This window comes from Peromyscus eremicus, chromosome 1 (genome assembly GCF_949786415.1).
Source record: "Peromyscus eremicus chromosome 1, PerEre_H2_v1, whole genome shotgun sequence".
NCBI classification, from domain to species: Eukaryota; Metazoa; Chordata; class Mammalia; order Rodentia; family Cricetidae; genus Peromyscus; species Peromyscus eremicus.
This window is the reverse complement of record NC_081416.1, coordinates 65,622,749-65,650,660: the sequence shown is the minus strand read 5'-3', so window position 1 is coordinate 65,650,660 and position 27,912 is coordinate 65,622,749. Positions and strand designations below refer to the sequence as shown.

Below are 27,912 nucleotides of genomic sequence, written 5' to 3'. Positions count from 1 at the left end.
TGCTTTTTCCTGGTGTTTTTAGGGCGATTTCTTGAGTCTTAGCAGCTGATCTCTTTTCCTTGCTGTGTGATCCCACTGTAAGGTAAGTGGTTTTGGCATCTCGTGTTGCCTTGATGGGTTATTAAATTGTCACTCCTCAGAGATGAATGCGGGCCACAGAGTGTGTTGTGTCATATATCATTCCAGTCATCAGGACTGTTCTAGAAAGATGAGGAAAGGGTAAATTTTTTCAAATTTATGATTGGAATTAGGAATTTTATTAAGTTCTCAAAAAGAAGGAAAAAAAAAACCCCTACAAACTTTTAAGGTCTTTCTCAGCATATACATCTTTGTTCTCCAAAGTGGTCTGCACGTAGCCCTAATTTGTCTTTGGGAAGGACTCCTTTTCACTCACAGGTATGCTCCTCTGTACACTGATGCAGGCTTGATCACTGGACAGTCTGCAAGGAAGGTTGATCTGTTCAAGATTTACTGTACATCACCTCGGCCGTCATTCCCATAAGTATTAATTTTAACTCCACTAATAAGAAACTGAACAAAAGTGGAATTATGGGTTCAGTAGTATCCTGTGAAAGGTCAGTTGTTAAAAAGGCAGAATCTGACATTCTGTGAAAAAGGTGCCTGCATTAATCATCTCGATGGGAGAGCGCGGGGTGTTCTTGACCAGTATCCATGAACCTTGCAAGGTAAGGTTTCAGACTGTGTGTGCAGGCTTTCATGTAAAAAAACGAGACTTGATTAGATGTACGTTGAGACAGTCCAGGGGATCGTTTGCTTTAGGAGTCTGAAGTTTGCTTGTGAGGTAGGAAATCTTAGGATGTGTGCTTCACAAGTTAGTTCTACAGGGAAGTTACTATGGCAGCATTCAGGGTGCAGCGGCTGTGGCAGGTGCAGAGACACTCCTGGTCGGGGTGGGTCTCTCAATGGACATCCCTATATGCAAATGTTGATGGGATTCCTTTAACCTCTGTAGCGCTCTGCTAATGGCCTCACTGACTGTCCTGTTTGACCGTGTTTTGCAAAACAGCCTGCTTATTGATCCCCCACGGTTCTTTTTATTTTCATGAGAGCCTCAGAGTACCTACTATGTACATAGAGCCTAGTCAGAGGTTTCGAGTTAAATTACCTGCGTATTTTATGTGTCCTGTCAATTCAGTGTTAAAGTTCAACACAAATATATAAATTATTAAGCAGTTAAGCGCTGACACATTCATCAGCCGAACATCTTTTATTGTGGCCTGTTGACAGATTATTTTCATTCAGCCATTAAAGCCTGGTGCTGCTGGAGTTGAAGCTATTCCTGGGCTTCCTTTGTCTTTGTAGCCGCTGCTGGAAAGCATCTGCATCCTAGGTGGATGGAGAACTCCCAGTATCGGTTCTTGGGAACAGATCTTTTCAGATGTTTTTCTCTAACACGAATTTCTGCAAAGATCATATTCCTCTTCTCACTTAGTCCTATCTAGCAGGTTCTATGAAGATAGTGGTGGGAGCTGGCATTGGTTTGCTGGGACTGTTCTGTACACACCTGCCTCCAGTTGGTACTTTGGAATTTTTGACTTCTGAGGGTCATCCAGTCATATTCCGTCCAGCACATCTGATGGCATATGATGTCCTTGCTGTGTGACTGATTAGTGTGGAGAAGACAGTACCGAACTTGTGCCCTGCCTGATAGGAGACCCTTGTATTGCCTCTGTCAGTGAAGACCGTGCCAAAGGTGGACAGGGTGCAGATTGGTAAAAGAATGCATGGCCAATGGCTGTCAAGTCCCCCTGTGGTGCCAGTGTAGCCATCTGAGACCTAGGAGAGGAGCATGAACTCCTGCGTGCCTGTCTCTGTCAGCCAAGACACTGCCTTACCTGTGTCTCAGCTCTTTGGGCATTCGAGACTTGCCATTCTGACAGTTTTATCAAATTGAAAGTTAAGTAGTATCTTCCCTGTCACCCCATGGCCAAGGTTATAATTGTCTTTGAAGACATGGAGTCCACCCTCAAGCCTAGAATTATGCCTGGGAAGGGTTCTGATCAGACAGAGTTCCTTGGAGTCCACAGACAGCACAAACTGCTTCGTCTGCAATGTTACCATTCTCTTCCTTTATCGTCATAATTTTTGCTTAATGGCTGTTTGTGCTACATTGGCCAGGTCTATGGGTTGCTTAACATAAATGATTACATTTGCTTATGATTAAAAACTTCCTCCATTAGAAATACCATGCCAGGACTTGTAAATGACTTGTTATTACAGCCTTATACTTCATTAGCCACGTTGCGGGCTCCACGGAGTCATTGTCTAAGAGTTAGGAACACTTGTAATGAGCTGTGTAATACGGACCCTCCAACAGAATGCAGGAAGAGACTGCATCTTTTAGGAGCCGCTTAGCCGGCAGATAAGAGGCCCTGGGCTGCAGAGGGCCATGGGGCTGTGGCGGAAGTGGGTTGCATCCTGACAGGCAGTAGTGTGGATGAATAAAGTACTTTATGACTGGAGCAAGACTTGCTATAAAAAATTATATACCATTCATGACCAAAATCCTCTGGAATGCTGTGCCACCACTCCCCTCTGAACCCAGCAGCTTAGGCTTTAAGCACCTGTGAGTCTCTTGGACATAGCATTTAAACTAGCATTTAAACACACAACTGTGCAGTGCGATTCTTTGGAGTTGCCGTTGTAAGCCTGCTTGCTCCTGTATCCCACCTGACTTTGGCTTTATCCCAGCTTCTGGCAGTCACTGACCCACTGACTATGCCGGGATGCCACAGTCCCGACTGTTGTGCATACCTTCATGTGGGTGAAGCTTGTGAGGCTTGTCACAGGTTATGTGGCCAAGAGAACTTCTGGAATACCTCCATTAAACTCAACAGGCATTTTTTTGTCACAAGTAAAATCCTGAATCCTGAAAGCATCGTGTAGGTTAGCCAGACTGAATGTTACTTTTTCTGAAATTTTTTTTTCCTGAGGAATTTGCTTGTCCCAGTTCAGATACAACTGGGTGTGTTCTGTAAACATGATTCATCGCAGGAATTCTGGCTAAGTGACAACACTAGCTGGGGCCCCACGGAGGCTGAGTTAGGCCCATACTGTCACTGCCACTTTCTAGAACTTGCACAAGTGAAAACGATTAACACACATCTTGAGTGTTTGGAGGGGGCGGATGAGAGCATGGGGCCCTTAGGTTGAGATGGGTGTGATGGAAGGCAACTCCCCCGGGATCTCTTCTGCAGCTACTTGTGACATGTGCTACGTGTGGCCAGAGGAAGCCAGGGTGGTGGTGTTCGGGGCGCTTGCCTGAGCTGCTTCCCTCCTCTGCACTCACACACACAGTCTGCCTGGATGCTCTGGAGAGTGTGGCTTTCTGACTGTATTGTGGGCTCAGCACCTCCACTACTTCCTGTAGGATTTTATTTTGTTCATATAGTTAGAAGATCTTCTTTACTAATGTAACTGTGCATTTTATAAAACTTATATATATATATTTGCCATGAACGTTAGTTTTAGGAAATGATCAGAAGCCTTGATGTTGTATGATCCTTCCAAATCCATCTTTTCTTTCAGGCCTCACTTAACTTGCTCAGATGTAAGGTTGGGTGTCACATGGTGCCAGGGAAGGCAATTTGTCATTCATGGATTGGTAACTTGGAGTACTGAAGTACAATTAAGTATATGTAACATTAAAATACCCAGACCATGATTGAATCTGCACCCCAAGTGCCTTCTTGTTCTTGTAGGGGCTGTGATCCAGTCTTAGCCAGGACAAAGTGTCCTTATACTGCTGGAAGTAGACTGCTCTAATGGTCTAAGTCCCCAGTCCCCAGTCCCCCATCCCTGAGACCTTTCCCACTCTGTATCTGCCTGGAGCATGTCTAGGGAAGGTAGAATCTGAACCCTTTGTCCACTCTCTCCGTGGCTACTGCTTTCTACATTGGAAACCGCTTCAGACAGAAGCAGTAAGCCAGGCTGTGAGCAGGAGGGCTGAGCGCTGAGAGAACGAAGCGTAGATGTAGATGAGGACATGCCATCTAATGGACTCCGTCTCCCAGTGTTGTGGAGAGCTACTTCCTCCTGAGCTAGGGCCCTACTGCAGTAGCCACACACTGTCCTGTTGCAGACCCACAGCTGAACTAGTCCTCCTGTATCACAGTGTCTGGGCCTTCGCCATCCCCACCTGCCATTGCCCTCAGGTCTCACCCACATGGTGATGGTAGAGGACAGATCTTTGAACAGGCCTTCACTCATCCTAAAGGTCGCTTGATCTTTTCCTCCACAAAGTGCTTCCATAAATAAAGCCCCCAGTACAAGACAACCTGTAACCTTGCCGCTTCCCGGAGATGAGCTCCGGACAGCCTGGGAGCTTGGCGGGTCCAAGGAAATGTGAAGCAGGCGCAGTGGAAACCTCCTGCTTCAAGTGTAGCTATCCATGGGCCCTGTCCAAAACCAGGACCAGCAGAGAACAGTAGTCAGCAGCAGAACGATGGAGACCCGTCATGTGACTGCCTCACGTGGAAGCTAGAGAATTATGGATATCTTGAGCTACTGACAGGTAAAAGACAGTAAAAAAAAAAATAGTGAAAGACACAGTCTACCCTCTGAACTGATCTACAAGGCTATGAAAACATCACTTTGAATAATATGCATTGGGTGTTAGAAAAATGTGATGCTGGTGTGTGGACCCCTCAGCCTCTTTGACGAGGGTTGTAATATATCTTGCTGAGTGATGAATATGCGACTGTATGCTTCTGTTCGTGTCTCATGCCTGGGAGAAAAAAAATATCGAAAATGAATATAATATATTGAAATTTAGAAGTGGTTGGGCCCATCCATAATTTCTTGTTCCTTTGGATGAGGTAGACACATTGCTAATTATACAGTGTGCAGGCATGCACCTGTGCCAGGTGCCACACGTGATATGGTGTATAAATTCTAACTCAGCCTGTATACATTCTCTACCACCATGAGAGAACCTAAAACAGTGTGTGGGAAGGAGCTCTTGGCATTGCATCCCCGGAATTTGGGGTCAAATATGAGGTCCTTCCTTAAACTTGACTTGAATGTCACTTGAAGTGGCTCATTTTGTGGTGCAGTGTTAGGATGTCACCCCCTAGTGTCTGGCGCTTTTCTGCTGGATCTCAGGCTAGGTGTGGCAGGGTTACAGTGACCCTAGCTTGTGGCTCCTGACAAGTGGGCCCACTTTTGCCCCACCCAGCTTGCATCACAGACGCTCTTCAGGGTCAGGTCTCATCTCTTTAACTCCTCCTGTTCTTCAATGCCCTAATTCTGGGCTTATATAAGCCTGATGTAGTTTGAATATCAGTGGCCCCCATCCCCTGCTGAAAGCCTCATGTGCTGAAGGTATGGTTCTCTTTATAAGCAGTCTGCAGAAGTGTAACTTTTGGGGAAGTGACTAGATCTGGAAGGCTCAACATTCACGTCACAAATAACTCCTGGGAGGTGATGGAGCTGTGGAAGGTGGGGCCTGGTTCAAGGAAGTCAGTCATATAGTGCCCTAGAAAGATATACCGTTGGGCGGTGGTGGCGCACACCTTTAATCCTAACACTTGGGAGGCAGAGACAGGTGGATCTCTGTGAGTTTGAGGCCAGCCTGGTCTACAAAGTAAGTTCTATGACAGGTACCAAAACTACACAGAGAAACACTGTCTCAGGAAAAAAAAAAAAAAAAAGGAAAGATATACCATACCTTGTCCTGTCCAGCCTAGCACGGTGCTCTCTTTCCACCATGATGTGAGCAGCCCTCCACCACATGCTCCCTGCCACCATGCTGTGCCTCGCTGTGGGCCCAGAAGCCATGGAGTCAGCTGGCCACGGACTGCAGAGTCTGAAACTGTGAGCTGAAATAAGTTTCCCTACCGGTCAGTAGTCTGGTTAAGTGTTTGGTCACCACGGTGAAAAGGTGACTAAGCCACCACGCAGTTGACTTTCTCACAAGGCCTTAGTGGGCTGGTGGAAGCTGCCTTGCTTCGCAGCATAGACCCTCTCTCTCCTCTTGGCTTTACATGCCCATGCACATGGCTCCACCTTCCTGTTGGCTGCTTCCTATCACTTCCTTCTCCATTCCTTCTTCTCTGTCTTTCTGGACAGCCCCGGTGTGGAGCTGCCCTGTCATTATCTCAGGCAGATAGGTGTGGCACAGATGGCCACAGAGCCTGTCCTGTTAGGTACAAAGAAATCACTTTTGACATGTGATTGTTAACCACATTTTTTTTTTTTTTTTTGGAGATTTCAAGACCTACCTCTCAGTCAGTAATTCTTGGGTCCTCCTGTGGCTGTGTTTTTTTTTTTTTTTTTCCTTTTTACAAAAAGGGACACAAAACTGAACTAGCAAAGGAATAAGGCACACAGGAAGTTTGGGACAGTGGCAGAAGCTTGTAGAATGGTCTCCATTAGGTACCAGGTCTCTCTCATAGCACATTATGGAAATGTGTGGAAAGGGTTGCCTACCAGAACACTCGTTACCAACACACCACCCAGGTTTTTTATTGATAGGTTGCATTGAGACATTCTGCCTGGCATACAACTGTGGTTTTGACACCTCAGAGAGAAGCAGCTGTCTATATAAACCACATGGCTCATACAAACAGCTCAGTTGCAGAGAGCCAAGCTTGTCAGTGAATGGACAGAGCTCTGTCCAAGTCCATGTGCCCAGATACCAGCCAGGGTCAGCCTTGTGCACAGGCTTTTCTCAGGATGGCAGTTTGGGGCCATCTGCTAGCTCTTTGTTCAGCTCATCAAGAGATGGAGTTGATTTGTCTCTCTTTTGAATCCAGACTGGCTTAGAGACTTTGCCTGGTCACTACAAGATGGCAGAATTGACATTGCTAGGTGGTGGGCCTATACCTCCCTGGGCGTCACAGATAGCACTTTGAAAACCTACAACTGTCAGGTGGGCCTTTGCCAACCTCCGTAAGGACATCTCTCACCAGGAAAGCAACACACATGGCAGATGTTGAGAGGAGCCTCAGGTACCAACCTGCCAGTTCTTGTTGAGTGTCCTACTCATGCAACCATTCATGACTCTTTAGGCAGCAGTCAGAGCAGCTGGCCAGCTGTGGTCCCTTCTTCACTGCAAATCCCGGTTCTTCACATGGCGAGGTGAATCCAGGAGGCACCACACACTTGCATGCAGATAATGTGCTCTATCACTTACTGCGTCAGGCTCGCATTGGCACTGTGAAAGGATGAAATGACCGTGCTGTGCCTCTTTCATAGTGGGTACCCAGCCGTGAGTGTTGAAGGCACAAGGCAGGAAATGCCCATGTGGTTTGGCATATTATCTCCGAGTCTTCCGCAGTCCGTTTAGCGTGTAGATAGACACTCAGCACAGTTCCTCATGCCCTGTCTAACTAGTGACTAATTAGAGCCAGGAACAGTGTGGTGGGCTTCACAGCAGGGAAAGTGCTGTGGCCACGGTCATAGCATATTTTGTCCCTCTAGTGAACTCCTTTGTTCTTTAACTGGACATCCAAGGCTCCTTGGGCTCTCCAAGGAGAGAAGGGGTGTTGGCTTTGTCCAGATCTGCTTGTGGGAAGCCTTGGTGTTGAGAGGGGCTGATGCATGCTTGCTCCATTGAGAGGATGAGCTTGTGTTACACGCATCCTTGAAGTTGGTGTGGGTAGCATTGTGTGTGGGGTGTGGCAGTTGTGAGACTCTGGAGCGTGGCCCCTTTCTCCTGCTCTGCCCTCCTTTAGTACCAGAATCCAGTATGTCTCTTCATGACAGCTCCCTAAGACCCCTTGGGTCTACTGCTCTTCAGCCTGCCCATGAGACATGGCTCGCCACCTCCAGGTTGTGGCCTCTTGTCTTTCTCCAAAGGAGATGACTGCTCCTACTTACCCCCTACCATATCTCCATCACACACTCAAGATTTCAGACATCTCTGGCTAGCCAGAGGCGTTGCTGGCTGAAATGTGTCTGTTAGAGAGTAACCAACAAGTACCACTGGGTACTTGTGACCTCAGAAGCCCCCCACCACCACCAAAAAAAAAAAAACTGTCTCCCCAGGAAGACTCAGCAGTAGGAATGGGGTACTTCTTGGGGATTAAAAACCCTGTCTGTAGTCATGAGGCAGCGAGTGGCAACCTTATTCAAGGAAAAAGCCTGACGGAGTCCAGACTCAGTATCTTAGTGGCAATAAAGCCGGTACAGATTTACTGGTCTAGGAGTTTTCTCTGTAATACTGTGGAATGGTGGGTTATTTTGTGTTCAAGAGGCACATTTATCACAAAAATGATGATATACAAATCACTTCCATATCACAAAATGTTCTTGGTCAAAATTGGCTTGAGGCAAGTGATATCTTCGAGTAAACCGTATATGAAGACCATATCTTAAAATGATAGATCACCTAATTTTGTTCTGACAGAGGTTTTTGCCGCAACAAACATCTGTCATTGAAATACCAATTCAGAGATATGGAAGCCAAATTGTAGAGCTGTTCTTGGATTTGTCACCCCTAACTTAAGCACGCTACTGTTCCACACTGTGGTTTTTATAGAAGACATTAGACAATACTGGACTTTAAGGTACATTAAAATGAAATAAACAATTGAGGGAAATGTGCTTATGCTTTAAATGCAAACCAGTTGTTCTGAATCATGGAAGCGGGGACCCGGTAGAGCCGCGCTGGCTGTTTATAAGAGAGATACCACCTAAAGCTGTGACATTAGATTGTGAGGCCCTGTGGTAATCTCCCAAAGGGTGACACTTGGCACTGGGGCTCTGGGCTTTGTGTATCCTCTCCTGGCATGGTACATTTTTTAAAAAAATGAACTATGATTATGATGTTAGTCCTGAAGTACGAAATGCTATCTACATGTCCCCATGATGGGAGCAGGTGTATTCCTCAGGACAATGGTGGTGTCATGGGGCCTCTCTTTTCTTGGCACTCTTCCTTGTCAGCAGGCCTCATTTAGGGAGACCCTGTGCAGGGACAAATGTCCTGGGATTTGAGTGGCAAGAATCAGATATTTCCAGAGGGAACTCTGACTAGCCTTCATGGTGCTCTTTCTCCAAGTAGAAAAAAAAAAATTGATCTTGGTCCAAAAGTTGACGATAAGATATTCCAAGAAAGAAACTAGGATTTTGGGGGGATATGTGGGCAGCCGTCTAGAAATCGGTGGTTGGTGTTAGCTCCTTTTCTCATCCTTGTAGCAAAGAGCATGACAGAAGCAGCTGATGGGAGGGGGGAGGGGGGGAGGGCCTTCTCTGGCTCACAGTTTGAGGGTGCATCCATCATGGTGGGGAAGGCATGGTGGCAGGCTCTGGAGGCAGCCGCTCACACTCCATCCACAGCCAGGAAGCAGAGAGTCGCATGCTGGTGCTCACGTTTTCCTTTCTGTTTAGCTTAGGGCCCAAGTGTGCTGGATGGGGTTACCCACAGTTAGAATGGGTCTTCCCACCTCAGTTAATCCAAAGAGAAATTCCCTCACAGACCTGGCCAACGAATAGCAACCAACGCAGTGACCAATTTGTAGATTGCAAAAAAGAAAAGGAAAAAAAAGAAAAGCATGTCTCTTTTAAAGCTTTTCCTGACTCTGAATGTTCTGGGAGGTACTGCAGAGGACTACCCATCCTGTAGCTTCCAGACCCAAGCCTGGAAGGGTCTGGCCTCCTGCCTCAGTATACATGGGTTCTCCTTTCAACCTCTTCGCTACAGTGCCAGTTTGCCAACTCTCTTAAGCCTGTAGCATTTCACCCAACCCTCCTCGTGCTGTGGACCAGAGTAAGTACCCACCCTGGGGTCTTGGCTTTCAAAACGGTCCACTTCTTCCTTCCATCATAAAATATGAGTAGTCAATCCTCAGGGGAGGCTTTGCCCTGGAGGAAGTGGGAATGGGGGATGGGCTAGGGGGAAGGGGAGGGGGGCAGGAGGGGGGAGAACAAGGGAATCCATGGCTGATATGTAAAACTAAATTATATTGTAAAATAAAATAAAAAAAAATAAAAAATAAAATGAGTAGTGCCTTACAGGGCACTTTTCACATTTAACTTTTATGTCCCATTACTTGGAGGCTTTGGTGGTGTCATCTAGCATTTGACCTTATGCGGCAAGAGATGGGCCTGACATTGAGCTGGGAGAGATGAGGGTCCACTCTGTCATCCACTGGCTACCTGTGCCAAGTTCCATCTGTTGTGTAGCTTGGAGTTGTGGCCCTTGCACATCCCCTACATGATCAAACCCGAGTGTGTGTGTGTGATCCAGCCGACACGTACATGCCTCAAGCCTCTCCTGATGCCGAAGTATTGACAGTGGTACTGGTTGCCATCATCTTCTTTGAGATTAGCTTGTGGTTGGCTGCCGGTGCATCCCAAACACACCAGCCCTCAGGATTCACTGTCTTTCTTAAAGAAACTTGACTTTCTCTAGTCACTGATTTTTCGAAATGTGTGTATCATGCCCCCTCTTCCCAGTGCACTAGGTCGGGCCCTGCCGTTGCTGCCCTATGATAATCCCCATCTTCCTTTGCTTTTCATCCAACCAGAAGAGCAGTGGGCTCTATTGCCAGCCTTCCAACCATGAGAGAATCACTGTGTCCGATCCAATTCCCATGACATCACTGGGTCGTAGACACATGAATGAAACAGACCTTCACTTCATACAACAGCAGAGGGATGGAGACAGTTTTGGACTATCTGAGGTGTCCTGGTGGGACATTACCTCCACAGACAGGCTAGTACCCTTGGTCATCTGGTGCTAAGAGACATAGGTGTCTCATTCCTGAAGGGACTGTCACCACCGAAGGGGTTGAAGGTTGTGGTTTTTGCTTTCAAAGGCAACAAAGCGTTCCCATAAAGGTTTGCTTCCCCTGGTGACTTTGCCAGGAATCCAGGGCTTTGCGTCTGAATGCCGCCTACTCTGTAGCTGTGCACTGCCTCTTGAGCTTGTGCTGACACTTCTGCTCTCTTCACCAACTTACTTTTAACCCTACAGCCACCCCTCCCCCCAGGCGCCACTGGGGGGGGGAGGGCACACAGGTGCCTCATTTGAAGACCACCATTGATCCCTTTGTCACTCATTCATAATTACAGTCCAGCTAGTCCAAGACTCAATGATGCCACTCAGTGAGTGGCACTGAAGGATGTTATGTTTCTCTGGATGATTGGGTTAGACTTTGTGTGTGCATGCCAGTGTGCGTATTGTGTGCCAGTATGTGTACTGTGTGCCTGTTGGAGGCCCAAAGTTGACACCGAGTGTCTTCCTTGATTGCACTTCACTATATTTCTTGAGGCAGAGTCTACTTCTGAACCCAGAGCTTACCAGTTCCAGCTAGTCTAGCTAGCCAGCTTGCCTTGTAGATTCCATCTTTGCCAGCCAAGCGTTGGGTTTCAGGGCACTGCCAAGCCTGCCCATCCTGGGTTCTAGGGATCTGAACTCAGCTCCTCATGCTTGATGGCAAGCACTCCATCCACTGAGATGTCTCCCCTACCACAAATTAGACTTGTTTGAAAGAACCCAAAGAAACATGGGTTCCTGTTGTTTTTGTTGGTGTGGTGTTTTACAGACTGTCTGCCTGCTGCTGTCAGGGCCCACAGGTACAGTTTGGTGCCACTTCAGTGAGGGGCTCAGGTTTGAAGTGACTGGAGGGTCCACCTACCCACGTCAGTCAGTACCCACAGGGTACATCCTATCAGGGGATCTGCCAGGGGGCCCAAAAAGTCTTGTGTTCAATACATGACTGTGAAATACTGGAGTGAGCTCCCCAGGACTGGTAAAGCTGATGAAATAGAATAAAAATACTGCCATGAAAATTATTATAGTATAACGTAATGACTTCTGTTTTTCATATCTGGCAGATATTTCCCACAAAATCTAATCTGCGCCTGAAAGTTATGCCATTTTTTATGATTTGTTTAATTTTGACTGAAAAAAATCAACTATTCATCGATTCTTGACCTGCAAGTATTGAGGAAAAAATTTAGTTATTAAGACTTTTCAGGAGGTGTAGATTTAAATGTACGAGGAATCTGCCTATCCTGTGGTACCATAGGCATTAATTTGAAAATCCTGTAAGAGCCTGAGGGCCAGGTTAGCTGCGGAAGGAGCACAGGGGAGACAGAACTTTAAGGTGGGCACACTGCATGCAGGTAACTCAAGAGGGCTTCTATGATTTCTCCGAGTTCTTGGTTCTGTGTGGCCAAGCACCATTAGGATCGAGGAGGGGGGAGGATTCTAACCTTTTAAAGTATTTTCTGCTAGTGAAGTTGTTGGTCTCAGTATAGCTCAGAGTAGCAACGAGAAGTCAGGGCCAGCTGTTAGCAGCCACAGTGTGCAGCAGAAAGTTTCTACCCACCCCCATCTGTAGTTCAAAGGGGGCTGCAAAGAAGTCGTGAAAGATGAAGGATCTGAACACCGAAGGTGGAGCGTGGGAGTAAATGACAGATTCTTTACACACCTCAACTGTCAACATTTCTAATCAAATCACCCAGCCTCCTTCCTTCTTAAACGATGCACACAGTACTTCCTGTAATAAACACCCCTAAGTCTAATGAGAGGCCCTAAGGCAACTTCAAATGTATGAATTCATTGTAATTGAACCACATAATCTGCAGGGCAGAGATGCCTGCTCCCCACTCTCTTAACTTCCCAGGGCTGGGGTGTTTTATGAAAAATGTTACACGTTTTGTTTACAACGTCTGGCCGCTGTTTGAAGTATTGTATGTTCCTGTACTATAAGATGGGGCCGCATAATGGAGGGAAAATCAAGGAGGCAATCTTTCATTTTGTTCTTGTATGAAAAATTCAAAAGACTGGAAACTCACCCAGAGAAATTTCGCAAGCATATTATTTTCCAATGTTTCGATCAATTTGTCTGTCAACCATGCTGAGAGGTGGAAGGGGCCAGCAAAAGCAATTTAGCTTGTGAGGTCCAAAATAGAAATGTTTTAGGGAGCCCTGTCACATGTTATTTCTTTATATTAGAACCGCCGTGTGTTTTATTTGCTGGTCATATTATGAAGAGAAATTGATATCAATCATCTAAGGAAGCTATGAATACCTGATATAAATATCACTTTTATATGCATGCATCAGAACAAAATATAAATTAACCTCTTAATGCATGCGAGAACCCTCTGTGCGACAACAGGCCTCTTGGTTTGGGTTTTTGCATTTAACAATTTGCAGTGCATTCTAATTGATTGTACCCAAGTGACACTCCATAGAAATGTCTTGCATATGAACATTACTGACCCTGCCAGGGTTTTAATTAAGCTATAATCTTCCTACAGTCGGTACATCTGGGATTGATAAACACATCCAAACCATGCTTACAATCCAAAGATTGCTTTAAAAAAAATTGGTGCAGATATAGGAGTTTTAAATAAAGGGCATTGATTTAATTTCCAGTTAAATTTTTCATGGGGATCTGCAGCCAAATTATGTGCTCTGTAGTTGATTATAAGGTGGACATTTAATTTCAGCAAAACTTGCCCTGAGAACCCTGTTATTCTGTGTCTTAATCCGTGTGCCCCAACACTTTTCCTTCAAATTTTCGAACTAACAGGGTTTTCCAGACAAGGTGTATTTCAGCAAAGTTAATTATGTTCATTGGTTGTCAGAAATCCCAGCCTAATTGATACTATTGGAAAGTCCTTTCAAAGTCACCTTCCACAGAATCACTAGCCATTCTGGTCAGGTAGCTAGCCACCATTCACAGGGCAGGACTCACAAGCAAGCTTGCTGCATGTGGCCAGTTTCTCACATGTTGAATGGAGCCCAGGAGAGAAGTGTGCAGATCTCACTGTGAGTGCTAATGAGTGGGAAGGACTTGGTACAGATCAAGTTGGAGCTGTTTTCAGTTCATGGAGATATTTATATTAAATCTTGTTCATGTAAGAAAATGTGTTAAAACGTAAGTCGAAGTTAATTATGACAGTTTAGAACCTGTCCTCTGACAGTTGTTTTAGCTTGACTCAAAGAGCTGCATTTGCTGTGCCCGCATGGAAATGCTGTCCTGTGCTTGTGTGTTCAAAAACTACAACATTGATCCTGACAAGTCCCCATTAACACATAGTCTTCTTGGATGTTTTCTTGGTTTTTTTTTTGGGGGGGGGGGTGTTGTTGTTGCTATTTTTACTGGTGCTATTTTCACTGTTGTTTGGAGCTATTTTGAGCAAAGTTAATTACATACATCCTTCTGTAGACATCTCTATACTTGGCAGTGTGTGTAGAATAAATCCTGAGAAGCAGAATTTTAAATTTAAATGATTGTAACTTGTCTTCTCATTACCTTCATTTCTGGTATTTTAATTAAAGTCAGACATCTTACCTTGTTTATTATTCACTGGGATTTTTTTGAATTTGGTTATTTTGTCTTACTATTGATTAATAATAGCTTTTTTACATACTAAAGAAAGATTGTTATTTCTATTTTGAATTTTTCCGTGGAATCTTTTTCTCACTCTTGGTTTTATGTAGCCAGATATTTTGAAACATTTGAATTGGGAGATAGTTTTAGGTTTATTGAAAAGTTGTACCGATTGTGTGGAAAGCTCTGATTCAGCCATCTCCCCGCTTGTCCTAATGTTGACATAGCCACGTTACATTTGTCGATATTAAGTTTTAAATGGTGGCCCACTTGGTGATTGCTACACTCGGGTCTGCATCCTTTCCTGGGATTTGTAACTACCACAGCACGCTCGCATGGTAGACTCTTAGCTGGGAGACTTTGTAGATGATGATATCAATCACCGTACTTAGCTTCTCCTGCTTCTTTGGTTTTAATTCTTGCCTTTTGGTTTATTTGAAGCCCAGTGTTTGGTGAGAACCCATCTTTATTTCTATCCAGATGCTAAATCAAATGTCAATACTTTAAAAATTGTTCAACTTTCTGATAGCCCACATCTACAAAGATAAGAAGCACATGCTGCCTGCTGCCTTTTTCTGTCATTTAGAACCCTGGACCAGGGTTTTTCTCCTGTGATAGCTAATGTGAATCTTTCCAGGAAAGAGCGAGAACATCTTGTCATTCAGTATTGATGTACTGATCCTTCTAAGGTATTAAATTGTCACCATTTCTCTTCTGATACTTGTGTTTTAGCCTCAACCATTGGGTTTGTATGTCAGAAAGTCATTCTGTGTCATTCTGAAGGTGATGGAAAGCCCTAACTAGGTATGACACTTTGGTTTGCAATGACAGGTAGAGGAAAGAAATGTCCTAGACTCAAAATCAAATGATCCCTCTAGTTCGGGGACTGGCCCTGTGATGCTGGCCTTCCATAGAAGGTGCTGTCTGTCTTAGAGAGTGCATGTCTTTCATAGACGGTGCCGTAGATGCCATAGAGGGTGCTGTACCTGCAGGCAGCCCAGAAGATGCCATAGAGGGTACTGTACCTGCAGGCAGCCCCAAAGATGCCATAGAGGGCGCTGTACCTGCAGGCAGCCCTCAGTGGTGCTGGCTGCTGCAGAAGGTAGCATGCTCACTGGCGACTCTGGTCTCTGGAGAAACGTCACATGGTGAATCCTTTTAAGCAGTTTGAGCTCCATGTGTGGCTTCTTGACTTTTTCAGGAAAAAAAAAATCTACTTTGAAAGATCATTTTAAAGGAGTTAGAGTTAAATACCCATTTCTTTATTTGGGCCTGTGGTCTGAGTGTTGCCCGAGGCAGGTAGCCTGTTCTACTCTTTGCCGACGGTTCATTCATTTTTTAATTTGTAAGCCAGACTTTAGTCCTTAACAAACTCCCCATATTGAGCCATTTTCTGAGAAACATTAGAAAGCTTTTGCCCAGGATATTAGGTAGAATTTTGGTGCCTATATGACTTAGTCATATTTTGTTGATAAGTTTAATCTTTGATTAATTGACTGATTGATATTGATTGATGATTGATTGATTGATTGATTGAGGCAGGGCCTTTCTGTGTAGCCCTTGCTGACCCGGCACACACTGTATACTACAAGCTAGCCTTGAACTCATGGCAGTTCTCCTGCCTCATCCTCCCAGGAGTGGGAATACAGCCATGCACTGGCAAGCCTAGCAAGCCTCTGTAAATGTTGTCACAACACTTCGTGAGGTAAGTAAGACATGCAAGGGTTCTCTGCAGACAGACACTGCTTCAGATATGGCTCCGCCTCCCTGTACACCTGAAGTAGGTTATCTTATAGGCCCAATCTTGGTCTCTGTCCATGTGAACCTGAGAGCTTCACATGGGCCCGCCTCCCGTAGGGTCTCAGGCTAGGGCTTCAGTCAGGCTCACCCTAGAGTAGCAGTTCACAGCCTGTGGGTCATGACTCCTTTAGGGGTTGAACGGCTCTTTCACAGGAGTCACCTAAGACCATTGGAAAACACAGATATTTACTTTGTGATGCACAACAGAGCAAAATTACAGTTACGAAGCAGCAACGAAAATAATTTTATGGTTGGGGTTCATCACAACCTGAGGCACTGTATTGAAGGGTCGCAGCATTAGGAAGGCTGAGAACCGCTTCTTTACAACTTCCTTGTAGATATGGATACCGTAGCCGCTTCGTCCAAGTCGTCTGGCCTTGGAAACTGTGACCTGTCACAGTCCCGCTGCCTCTTTCCAAGCCACCCTTTCCTCCTGGCTCTGAGTTCTTTCATCAAACCCATTCCCAACAGACAGTTGACAGGGGAAGGAGTGGCATTCCGATCCCTGGTGGGGGCAGAGCCCCTGGCTGAGGGTTCTAACCCAGCACTAGCAACCCTGCCGCTTAGGCGTGTCTCTGGCCTCGCTCTTATTTTTCTGTTCCTAACTGGGCTATCCAGGCCAACTCACAACCTTGTCTCCTGTAGGAGTGTTCATGCCCTGCCATTCCCGTGCCAGAGGCTTATGAACTAACAAGCCAGTGCACTTTGTCCCTTGGTTGAGGGATGCTGACAGTGGGCTTCTTGCTCTAAAGAACAAACAGAAGAGGGGGATTTAAAAATCTTTCCAGTTTTCTACATTGAATTAAATCAAGAGGAGCATTGTCTGAAATGGAAGGAAAAAAAAAATGGCCATTCTGCCTGATCCTCCTTATGTACCCACAGTGGAAATTCAAAACTGTAGATTTCCCTCTTAAGTGTGGCCTCCGCCCAGGACCTCTGCCCTCTCAGTCATGTGATCCTATATCCATTCTGTTCTGTCAGCACTAGAGCCTCTGAGTGTGTCGACTCTGGGTGTAGAGACTTGGGGTTAGGGAAGGTGGCCAGACGTTCTGCAGCTTACCTCTGGGCCAGCATCTTTAGGATCAGCACAGCATCAGCTGACTGTCAGCCTGCCACTTGTAGATGGCCTCTGCTAGCTGGGTATTTTCCTTGGGCTTTGTGCTTACTTGTGGCTTCGTCGTTTTTGTAAGGCCAAGTAGGAGCAGACCCACCGCATGGGTGCTCTCGTTCCATCCCATGTTCTCTGAGTGACAGAGGCTGCCATCATGTTGTCAGTGTTTCAAATATTAACCTCTATGACAGGTAGTGCAAGCCAAATTCAAGCACACCTCCTCATTCAGTCAGCAAACATGGAGTGTAGTCACGTCCAGTTGTGTGTTTTCAGTATCCAAGCCCTCTGGGAAGCACTGCCCCTTAGGCCTTGTTACAGAGACTGTTCAGTGAGAGCTGTGGATCCCTCTGCCAGCATAGTGACATTTCCAGGAATGGTGGTAGTGGTCCTGATGAGGGCATCCTTATTCTGATGCACACCCTTTTTCTTCTAGAGCTACCACTGAGATAAGGTCAGACAGGATGCAGGAGTCAAGCCAAGTTTGGGGTTGTCACAGTGCCATGCACATAGATAGGTGACACCGGGAGGAACTAATGGTTCTGTTTTATAAAATCAGGAAGGGAAACAGGGCCAGGTGTGATGGCGCCTGTCTTAGTCACTGTTCTGTTGCTGTGAAGAGACACCATGGCCAAGGCAACACTTATAAAAGAAAGCATTTGATTGGGGACTTACAGTTTCAGAGGGTTAATCCATTGTCATTATGGCAGCGAGCATACAGGCATGGCACTGGAGCAGTAGCTCAGAGTTTTATATCCTGATCCATAAGCAGAGAGAGAGCCTAGGCCTGGCATGGGCTTTTGAAACTTCAAAGCCCACCCCCAAGTGACACACTTTCTCCAACAAGGCCACACCTCCTAATCCTTCTCAAATAGTGCCAATCTCTGATGACTAAGCATTTAGATATATGAGCCTTTGGGGGCCATTCTTATTCAAACCACCACAGTACCCACCTTTAATCCCAGCACTGTGGAGGCAGACGCAGGCAGATCTCTGAGTTCAGGGCCAACCTGGTCTATGTAGTGGGTTCTAGGCCAGCCAGGGCTATATAGTAAGGAAGACCCTGTAAAAAATAAATGATAAAAGAAACTGGCTCCGAGTTAGCTCAGTCAGTAAAGTGCCTGCCTCACAAACATGAGGGCCTGAGTTTGATCCCCAGAACCCACATAAAAATGATGGGTATGGTGGTATATGCTTGTAGTGCCAATGTTGGGCAGACAGACAAGGAGATCCCCGTGGCTCATTGGCTAGTCAGTCTAGTCTAATTGGTAAGCCCCAGGCCAATAAGAGACCATGTCTCCAAATAAGTGAGTGGTGTTCCTGAGGATGATACCCAAGGTTATCCCCCTGGCTTCCTCATATACATGCATACACACGTTGACATACACATACATACACAAAAGCACATATACATGATTTTAAAAAGGGCAACAGCTGCATTCATGGGGTTTTTGGTAAGGGTGCAGGTGCCTCATGGGTTTAAAACTGAAGACATAGAAGGCACACAGCAGACCCTGTGTAGACAGCTCTAACTGTAAAGTTACCTTGGGGTCAGGTGGACCATGCTATGTGGGTCCTCGGTTCTCATCTGGATCCATTCCTTTCTGAACAGGAGGGTTGGGAGTTAAGGTGTTGCATTATAATAGGTGCCGTTCAAAGTAACTGCCTTCACACCTCTCGCTGGGCCATGGAATCTCCAAAGCCCAGGTCCCTTCCTGGCCTCTTGCCACAGAACTCATGTGGCCATTGTGAACTGATTTGAATGTGCTGTTGAACTCCATGATCTGTGGCCAATGATTGTTCCAAGTGACCTCTTCATGTCAAGTCCAGTCACACCACACTGGACATTTACAGACTGTGTTTAGGATAGGGCCTGACAGGCATTTAAACATTGTATTTTCAGTTTTTAATGTATAGAATTTGCTGCCATTGGCTTTAAAAGCTGTAACTGTGAGCTCTTTAGACCTGCATTCTCCGTGTCCATGGACCTGCAGTCCAGTCTGTGCTTAGGTTCTGCCATTTGGAAGAGAATGCATTCATGCCTGTGGTCTGCCCTGACTCTCTTCTTTTGTTTGCTGGAGCTAAGAGGAAAAAATACAAGAGGTAAGAGAACCCTGGTGCTGATGACATTTGCTCCGGTACAGAAAACTTCTTCCTATTCCCAGCGGCCCCCTCCTGTCCCCTCTGAAGCTTGTGGATTTTGCCGCAGTCTTGGGCTCCTGGCTCCTCCCAGCACCAGGCCTGACCACAGTGATGGCCGCCTATCTGCTGCCTGCATATTGACTGCAGGCCCTGTCGCCCTGGAGAGTGATTTCTTTTTTAGAGGAAAGATATTTATGACCGAAAACAGTGCTAAAAACATGAGAATATTGATCATGGTTTTGAGAGATGCTTGCGGTGAATCACCTGATATACCTAAATATCGGCTTTATTCCATCTTTCCTAAAAGACGGATTGCCAGCACAAAAGATGTACAACCATGAGGGGGAAAATCTTACATCTTTCTGATAGGCTGTCTCGCTTCTCCCCATAACAACAGGGAGATGAGAGGTCTTCGTGGCCTCTGCAAATAAAGAAAGCGTAATAAGCTGTGTCTCAGCCGCAGTGTGAACCGCCTTGGGTGTACTTGATTTCACTTGGAGTAGTGAGTTAAATTGGCATCAGATAAAAGCTCAAATTGCTAAACATTTAACCAGCTTACAATAAACAATTATTCTAAAAATCAACATACAAATAAAGATGAAGGAAGGGCCCATTACCATCTGAGAACCAGATTCCATGTGTTCTGAGGGATCCCCAGGACATTGATAGAGGGGCACATGCAGCTAATTATTTACCCATCAGACATTTTTTGTCAGGCAGGTGTAGCTGGAGAATTTTTCTCCAGCTCCCGCCACCAAATCCCGCCAGTCCCAGAGCCCACTTATAAAATAAACACACAAACTCTTATATCATTTAAACTGCTTGGCCATTAGCTCAGGCCTGTCATTGTCTAGCTCTTACTCTTATATTTAGCCCATTTCTATTAATCTTTACTTTGCCACATGGCTTGTGGCTTACCGGTACTTTACATCTTCCTTGTCCTGATGGCGGCTGGCAGAGTCTCTCTCCCTCAGCCTTCCACTTCCCAGAATTCTTTTCCTTGTCCCGCCTATACTTCCTGCCTAGCCAATGGCCAATCAGTGATTTATTTACTGACCAATCAGCAACACACTTGACATACAGACCATCCCACAGCACTTCCCCTTTTTCTTTTCTTAAAAAGGAAGGTTTTAACTTTAACATAGTAAAATTACATATAACAAAACAATTATCAAGCAAGAATTACAGTTACAATATTAAAGAAGAGATCCTATCTATCTTATATTTGTAAGTTTAAGGTTTTATATCTAACTTATCTTTTATTATAACTAAGGAAAATTGTAAGTATCTAGTCTTTAACCACATCAAAGACCTCAGAAGGATATACTACTACCTGAGAAATGGAGAAGGATATAAGCAACTTTTAGGAGTCTTGTAGGGTAGACAGAGACAGCTGGCAGCTTGGACAGTCATTCAAAGTTCTCTTGTAAAGTTGGGGCATCTGTCTTCAGCCCACAGGCCTAGAGTCTCTTATTCACTTTTCTCTGTGACCTGTAGAATGTCTGGCAGTTTTCTCTGCAAAGCAGGAACTTGAAGGACCATTTTGTCAAGCAAAGTTCAGTGGTCACCTTTGTATGGGTCATGCATGTCCAGTTGATCAGGCAGTCCAGGCAAGAACAGTTTCTTGCCCAAATGGCTATTTTTGTCAAGGTGAAGATAAACTCCGTATGGAGTGTCTTTGATGCCCATCCTCCTCTCTGAAGTAAATCGGTGCTGTCAGGAGCAGACATGTCTCACTGTCCAGAAAGTCTAAATTTTTAAAACATTTTAAATGCCATATTCTGTAGGTCTTTGAAGTGTTTGAAGACTACCTATCTATCTGAAATATAACTATGTATACCTAGAAGACTTAACTAACATGGCTACAAATATGATTATCATAGATGACTAATTATTAATCTATTTTTTAATTATCCATTATAATTTTAAATGAGTTACATAAACATAATACCTCAAATAAGAATAGAAATATATATACAGTATAACAAAATTAAGTTTAAATTTGTATCAATAAACTAAAATCTATAGCAATGTAAAACATTTTAAACAAGTTGTTACTCTTTAAAAGTAGGTTCATTAATCTACTTTCATCCTATCATATCTAAACTACCCCTTTTTTTCTTTAGAAAGAGATTGTATTTATAATCAACCTGCTTTAAATAAAAATATTGTTTTTTCTCTGTCCCACACCAGAGGGCTCTTCTGATTTGGGACACAAGAATCTCTTAACCATTTTTTTTTTTTTGAGCAATATGTCTGGGTTTAGAGGGGGAGTGAGCCAATTCCATCTCTAAAGCCAGCTTGGTATATTTGGGAATTTGGGCGTAGCTTCTCTTACTACTTCCTGCTGGAGGGGGGCGCTGTATCTTCTGGAGACAGAAAGAAAATTTTAGGATCATGGAGTAGTCCGTGAGGCTGTATATCTGAGCCAGTTGCCTTGGAACCATTCTGGATGTTGGATCATCTGGGCCATGGTGTCATCGGAGACCTTTCAGGTGGTCTTGGCTGGTCAAACCTGATGTATCTTAATCTGGAACAAATCCATAGTCTCTGGCTTTCTGTGGAAACAAGAGCAGAGACTCTTTTCCAAAGCAACATATCCTTATATCCAAATTTTGAAGTCAAGGTACCTTTAAAATATACATTTTGGCATAACTCAACAGCTTTTACAATCAAATGTTTTTCTGTAGTTAGAATATCAAAGAGAACATAATCCAGATTCTCTGTGTGGTAGTCATCTTTACGTGACTTATTTTTTATACTACCTTTACTGTCTCTTTAAAGACTTTATTTTTTAAAACTATGTATTTGTTTCTATAACTATATATCACTTTTTTTGTCTCTTTCAAGCCTACGTATCTTTTACATACATTGTAAACTATTACATCTGAATCTGTCTTATTGTGAATCTCTTGCCTTAAACTGCAGCAGCTGTGGCTGCTGGCTCCGCCCACCTCAGCTTCCCAACATGGCGGCGGTCCGCTTTCCGCCAGCTCTGGGAGCCATAACTCTCAGAAATAGTGGGTCTACACTTTTACCAAAGAAAAAGAAACCTCTTTTTTTGTTTTGTACTAGCAAAGGCTAAATTCACCACACAGTTTAATGTGCTACTTGCAGAGGCCTCATTCCCACCATACTGCTGGTCGAGAGTGCACGCTAGGAACCCGCCAGTAGCTCAAACCGGCAGCTGCCGCTTATTTGAGAGAGACAATTAGGAAGCTGTTTTTAGTTCCGTTTTAGAATCTTTTTTCTAAGTTTTTAGGTGGAAACTCTTGCCACCACGTTGGACGCCATTTGTAGCTGGAGAATTTTTCTCCAGCTCCCGCCACCAAATCCCGCCAGTCCCAGAGCCCACTTATAAAATAAACACACAGACTCTTATATCATTTAAACTGCTTGGCCATTAGCTCAGGCCTGTCATTGTCTAGCTCTTACTCTTATATTTAGCCCATTTCTATTAATCTTTACTTTGCCACATGGCTTGTGGCTTACCGGTACTTTACATCTTCCTTGTCCTGATGGCGGCTGGCAGAGTCTCTCTCCCTCAGCCTTCCACTTCCCAGAATTCTTTTCCTTGTCCCGCCTATACTTCCTGCCTAGCCAATGGCCAATCAGTGATTTATTTACTGACCAATCAGCAACACACTTGACATACAGACCATCCCACAGCAGGCAGGTACTTTTCCGTCATTTGCTTTTTCCTAAATTTGGGCCTGTGTGGGATCTAGATTATGAGTTGCCTTCTAGATTTAAGGAGAAGGTTAGAGAGGCAGGTTTGCCTTTCTGAGAAGGTTAAAGAGTGTGGATTCATAGGGATTGGGTTCTTTGCCTTCCAGGGTAGCAGTTTGGACCCCACCCTTCCTTTGCCAAAAGCTTTATTTTATTTTATTTGAGACAGGGTCTCACTGTGTAGCCCTGCTGGCCTGGAACTCTGGCTATAGTCCAGGCTGGCCTCAAACTCACAGAGATCCACCTTTGTCTGCCTCCTGAGTGCTGGAATCAAAGATGTGTACCAACATGCCTAGCTTAATTTTTTAATATTTTATTTTTTAATTATGTGTATGTATGTGTGTATGTGTCTATGTGTGGATATGTACATCTGTGTTCAGGTGACTTCAGTAGCCAGAAGAGGGCGTCTTAGCAAACCTGAGTGCCGAAAACCAAACTTGGGTTCCTTGCAGGAGCAGTACACACTCTTGTCTGCCAAACTATCTGTGCAGCCCTTCTAGAATTGTCCCATATGCCTAGTCACCATGCTCATAGCCAGGGTGAAGGACCTTGACTCTGTAGCAGGCTCGTCCTGTGCAATGTGTCTGTACTGCCCTCATCCTTAGAACTGCCTGCTTTTAAAGGTGAGGACAGTTTCAGCCATCAGATGAGATGCAGCTGTAACCATGGCTGTCTTTGACCTGCAGGCCCAGTATGTTGACCACTGTTGTCTGTCTGCTTGTGGAGGTACTAGGTTGAAGAAGATGGGCCGCAGAATATGCATTTGAGTAAGTTAGAGCAGGTTATGGGCTCCCAAGGAGATGGCCTGTGCCACACCAAGATAGTACACCAAGAGGGCATCCTCCAGGATGTCTTCAGAGATGATGTGTTCATGGAGCCAGGAAACGGCCAATGAAGAGGAAGAGGATAAATCTAGAGGGGCAGTGTGGCAAGGTGCTGGCCTCAAAGGGAAGAGGTCAGCCAGCACACCCGAGGAACCCTGGTCATCACCTGGCAGAGTTGGCACCACCACAGAGACATTTCTTGGGCCTGGGAAGCATAGTTCTGGGACCCCTTGTAGGGCAGCCCTAAGGAACTGTGCCCTTTGGTTAATTCTGCTCTGGCTCTGAAGTCATAAGGCCTTGGCCTGTTGGCTTGTGTACTGTGCAGATGAAGGCTGCTTGGCCTGCTCTCAGTGGGGTCCTCACTCACTAGTGGTGAGTTTTCATTTCCAACACATAAAAATGGAGGACACTCTTGGTTCAAACATCGTCATAGAGCCTCTTATTTCATTCTTTGACTTCTTATATAGGACGTCCCCCTTTTAATTTTACAGATTTATGGAGATGTGTTTCACATAGTCTAAAATTCTTCCCTTTAAGGGTAAGTTTTAATATAGTTTGTGTCTTTTGCTGTGGTGTAATACTAGACTATTTTAACTTTTTACAAAACAATAACCCTGGGGCCAATTGAGCTATTATCTCCTGTCCCCTCTCCTGGCACCATCTGGACACTGGTCCCTTTCTGCCACTGTAGAGTTCTGTTCTGGACATTTTGTGTACATGGAGTCATGCAATATGTGGGTATTTGTGACCACCACCACCCCTTGCTAATCATGATACTTTGAAGCTCCAGCCATGTCATAGCATGTCAGTAGTTCATTTCTTTTTATGGCAACATTCTTTCATATGGCCAGGCCATCTTGCTTATGTGATTTGATAGCCATGCAGGTGTTTTATCCTTCTGGCTGTTGTGAATGAAGCTGCTGTGAACATTCGTGTGTGTGTGTGTGTGTGTGTGTGTGTGTGTGTGTGTGTGTATGTATGTGTGTGTGTGTGTATATATGTATGTGTGGTGTGTGGTGTGTGTGGTGTGTGTGTATGTGTGTTTGTGTGTGTGTGTGTGTGTGGTGTGTGTGTTTGTGTGTGTGTGGTGTGTGGTGTGTGTGTATGTGTGTTTGTGTGTGTGTGTGTGTGTTTTCCTTCCTCTTGGGTATGTGTGTAAGAGAACCACGTGGGCATGAGATAATTGCACACTGAGAGTTTTGAGAAAGATCCAGCATTCCAAAGCAGCTGTGCTATTTTGCATTCTTATCCGTAGGGGGCCAGGCTCCCATTCTTCATATCCTCACCACAGTTTCTAGTGGTTGCCTTTTTTTCTTTTAACCATTCCCAGTAAGTGCAAAGTGATTCTTCATTGTGTAGAATAGGAAGTGACCATGCTGGAACATCAAACAGGGCATCAATGCGATCCATAGCTACAGAAGCCCGCAGAGGGAATACCCCCCTTGAAACGGCATTGCTAAGACACAATCCAGACAGCACCCCATCACCACCAGGGCTTCTTCCTTCCCTTGTGTCTCCTCTTCCACTCCTTCCAGGCCATCCTACTTGTTGCTAGGCAATTGTTTATCTGCTGTTCATATGTTAGTTTCTATTTTCTATAATTTTAAATGGACGTAAATACATGTAAAATTATGCATTTTATGAGTAAAATGCTACAGTTTCATAAGTGGAATTCATGGTACAGTCTTTTTTGCTTGTCTAATGTCTTCCTGCATATGCAGTCCATTCCGTGTGACTTTCTTTGTTGAACAGTGTCCCACTGGACATGCCACAGCTTACTCATCTGCTGTATAGAAGAGGGTCTTTCCTTCAATTTTTGGTAGTTACAAACAATGATGCTGTAAACATTTATGAGAAGATCATTGTAAGAACATGCATTCTTTTGTCTGTAGGGCTAACAGCTAGGTGCGAGTCATGTGATTGGTGGGTGTTTAGCCTTCTGACCAATAGCAAACTGGTTTTCGAGTGGCTTCACCTCCTTCCTTTCCTACCAGCAGTGAGCAAGAGTCTCAGACCTTTCCCACCTCTCCTTCATGTGGCTGTCCATGTTCTTCTGCCCAGAGGGCTCCCCGTTCTTGTATAGGTCTGCTGGTGATGCATCCTTTGGTCTCCTATGGTGGATAAATTATTTTAACCCTAGTGATGAGAAGATGGACTTCCCGAGTCTAGGCTTCTCCAGTTTTACTTCTCTCGTGTATTTCTCAGCGGGCTCTTGTTCCACTGTCCCGTGGCTTTCATTGTTTCTCTACAGAGATCTGTTGTCATCTCCCCTTTCCTTCCTGTGTTTAACCGCCCCCCCACCTTGTTTTTAAGATCTCCTTGCAGCAACCCAGTGATTTCATATTTGAGTGCAGTTTTCTTTATGTTTATTAGGCTTTGGTTTCATTGATGTCTTAAATTTGTGGGTTCATGGTTTTCACCATTTAAAAAAAAAACTGGCTAGGATTTTTTAAAAAAAAATTATTTCTGACCCACTCTTCATAAATTTCCAATAAAATATTCATGCACCACACATGCTGTATTAAGGGACTATTCTCCAAGCCACACTGCCATCATCTTCCACTCCTCCTGCTCACAAAAGATCGCCATCACTGGCCTTGTTGATTGTTGACGTTCTCTTATAGAGGAAAGGAGTGGGGAGGGTCATGGGGCCTTTCCCCAGTATCCAGGCACCCCTCCCAATCAGCTGTATATTATTCTGCTCCGATTGCTCATGGCTTTGTGGTCTAGGGGAAGGGCTAGAGTATATAGGTGGGGAAGAACTAGGGGCCTCTATCTCCACTTTGGTGGAGCCATCATCCCTGCTGGGTGCAGACCTTCCAGTGTGGCTGTTTAAAAGCCACACATGATCCTCACCCATCACTCTGTAAGTTAGCCTAATAAATGTATTGGTTCCCCAGAGTGAATGTGGGTGACATCATACCTCGTTAGGAAGAGCAGTTAAGTGTTGTTTACGTCTCCCCCAAGGGAAGAAGTTTTAGCACTAAGGCTCCCCCCACCCTCCCTCATGCTTTGTTGCGATTGTTTTGAGTTTGGTTTCTGGTAGCTTGCAGTCTGTGAGACTGATCCACTAGGGTCCTTCACATACCTCTGTTTCCATCTCTGAAGGCACCATATTCGTCATTTTGGCCTCTGTGTTGCCCTCCTCACCTGTGTGAGGTGCAGGATCCCTGGGTGGTAGCTGCTTTTGTGTGCCCTGAGTGCCGACTCTGGGTTGTTCAGCCTTTCTCTCTGTGTAGCTGTTAGATTCCTCTTTTAAGCCTGGCTGGTGATTGTCAGTCAGATGCTTTACACATGAACTTTATTTAGCTGACTGCTGGATACATTTCATTTTGATAAACTTTAGCTCAAATGCAGAAGGCCAGTTATGGGAAGGCCCAGTACATGGGAATAGGTGGACCCTTTGGATCCAGCTTGAAGATTCACTAGTTAGAACTTGACTGATGTCTAGTCTAGGACACATTATTCTGCATCTGGTGAGGCAGCATCACCCATACTGGTCACATGGCTAGCAAAATACTAGGGCCTCAGTCCTGCAGCTGTAAGGAAAGACATCTGCCAGCAAGTAGAGAGCCAGGGAAAGAAATTGAACCTCAAACACCAAGAACTGTGCCCATGGCTGGCACCAACCTTAGCCTGGAAGCAAAAGATCACACTTACCCCAGAGTAATGAGATGGTAAAATGGTTATGTCTTAAACCATTAAGTGTGATTTGTGATGTAGTGATTTGTCACACAATAATAAATGACACAGTATACAGTGTCTTACATTATTTAAAGATGTTTCATAAATGAGTCTTAGGTCACTGTCCTGGGTAGTTTTATATCAACTTGACACAAGCTAGAGTTATCTGAGAGGAGGGAGCCTCAGTTTAGAAAATGCCTTCATAAGATATAGCTGTAGGGTATTTTTTTAGTTACTGACTGATGGGGGAGGGACCAGCCCATTGTGGGTGGTGCAATCCCTGGGCTGGTGGTCCTGGGTTCTATAAGAA

At 44.9% G+C, this 27,912-nt stretch overlaps 1 protein-coding gene across 1 annotated transcript in view; it reads left to right on the top strand.

Moving 5' to 3' along the window:
- Window positions 1–27,912, top strand: part of Mgmt (O-6-methylguanine-DNA methyltransferase) — a 242,194-nt gene that overhangs the window by 77,310 nt on the left and 136,972 nt on the right.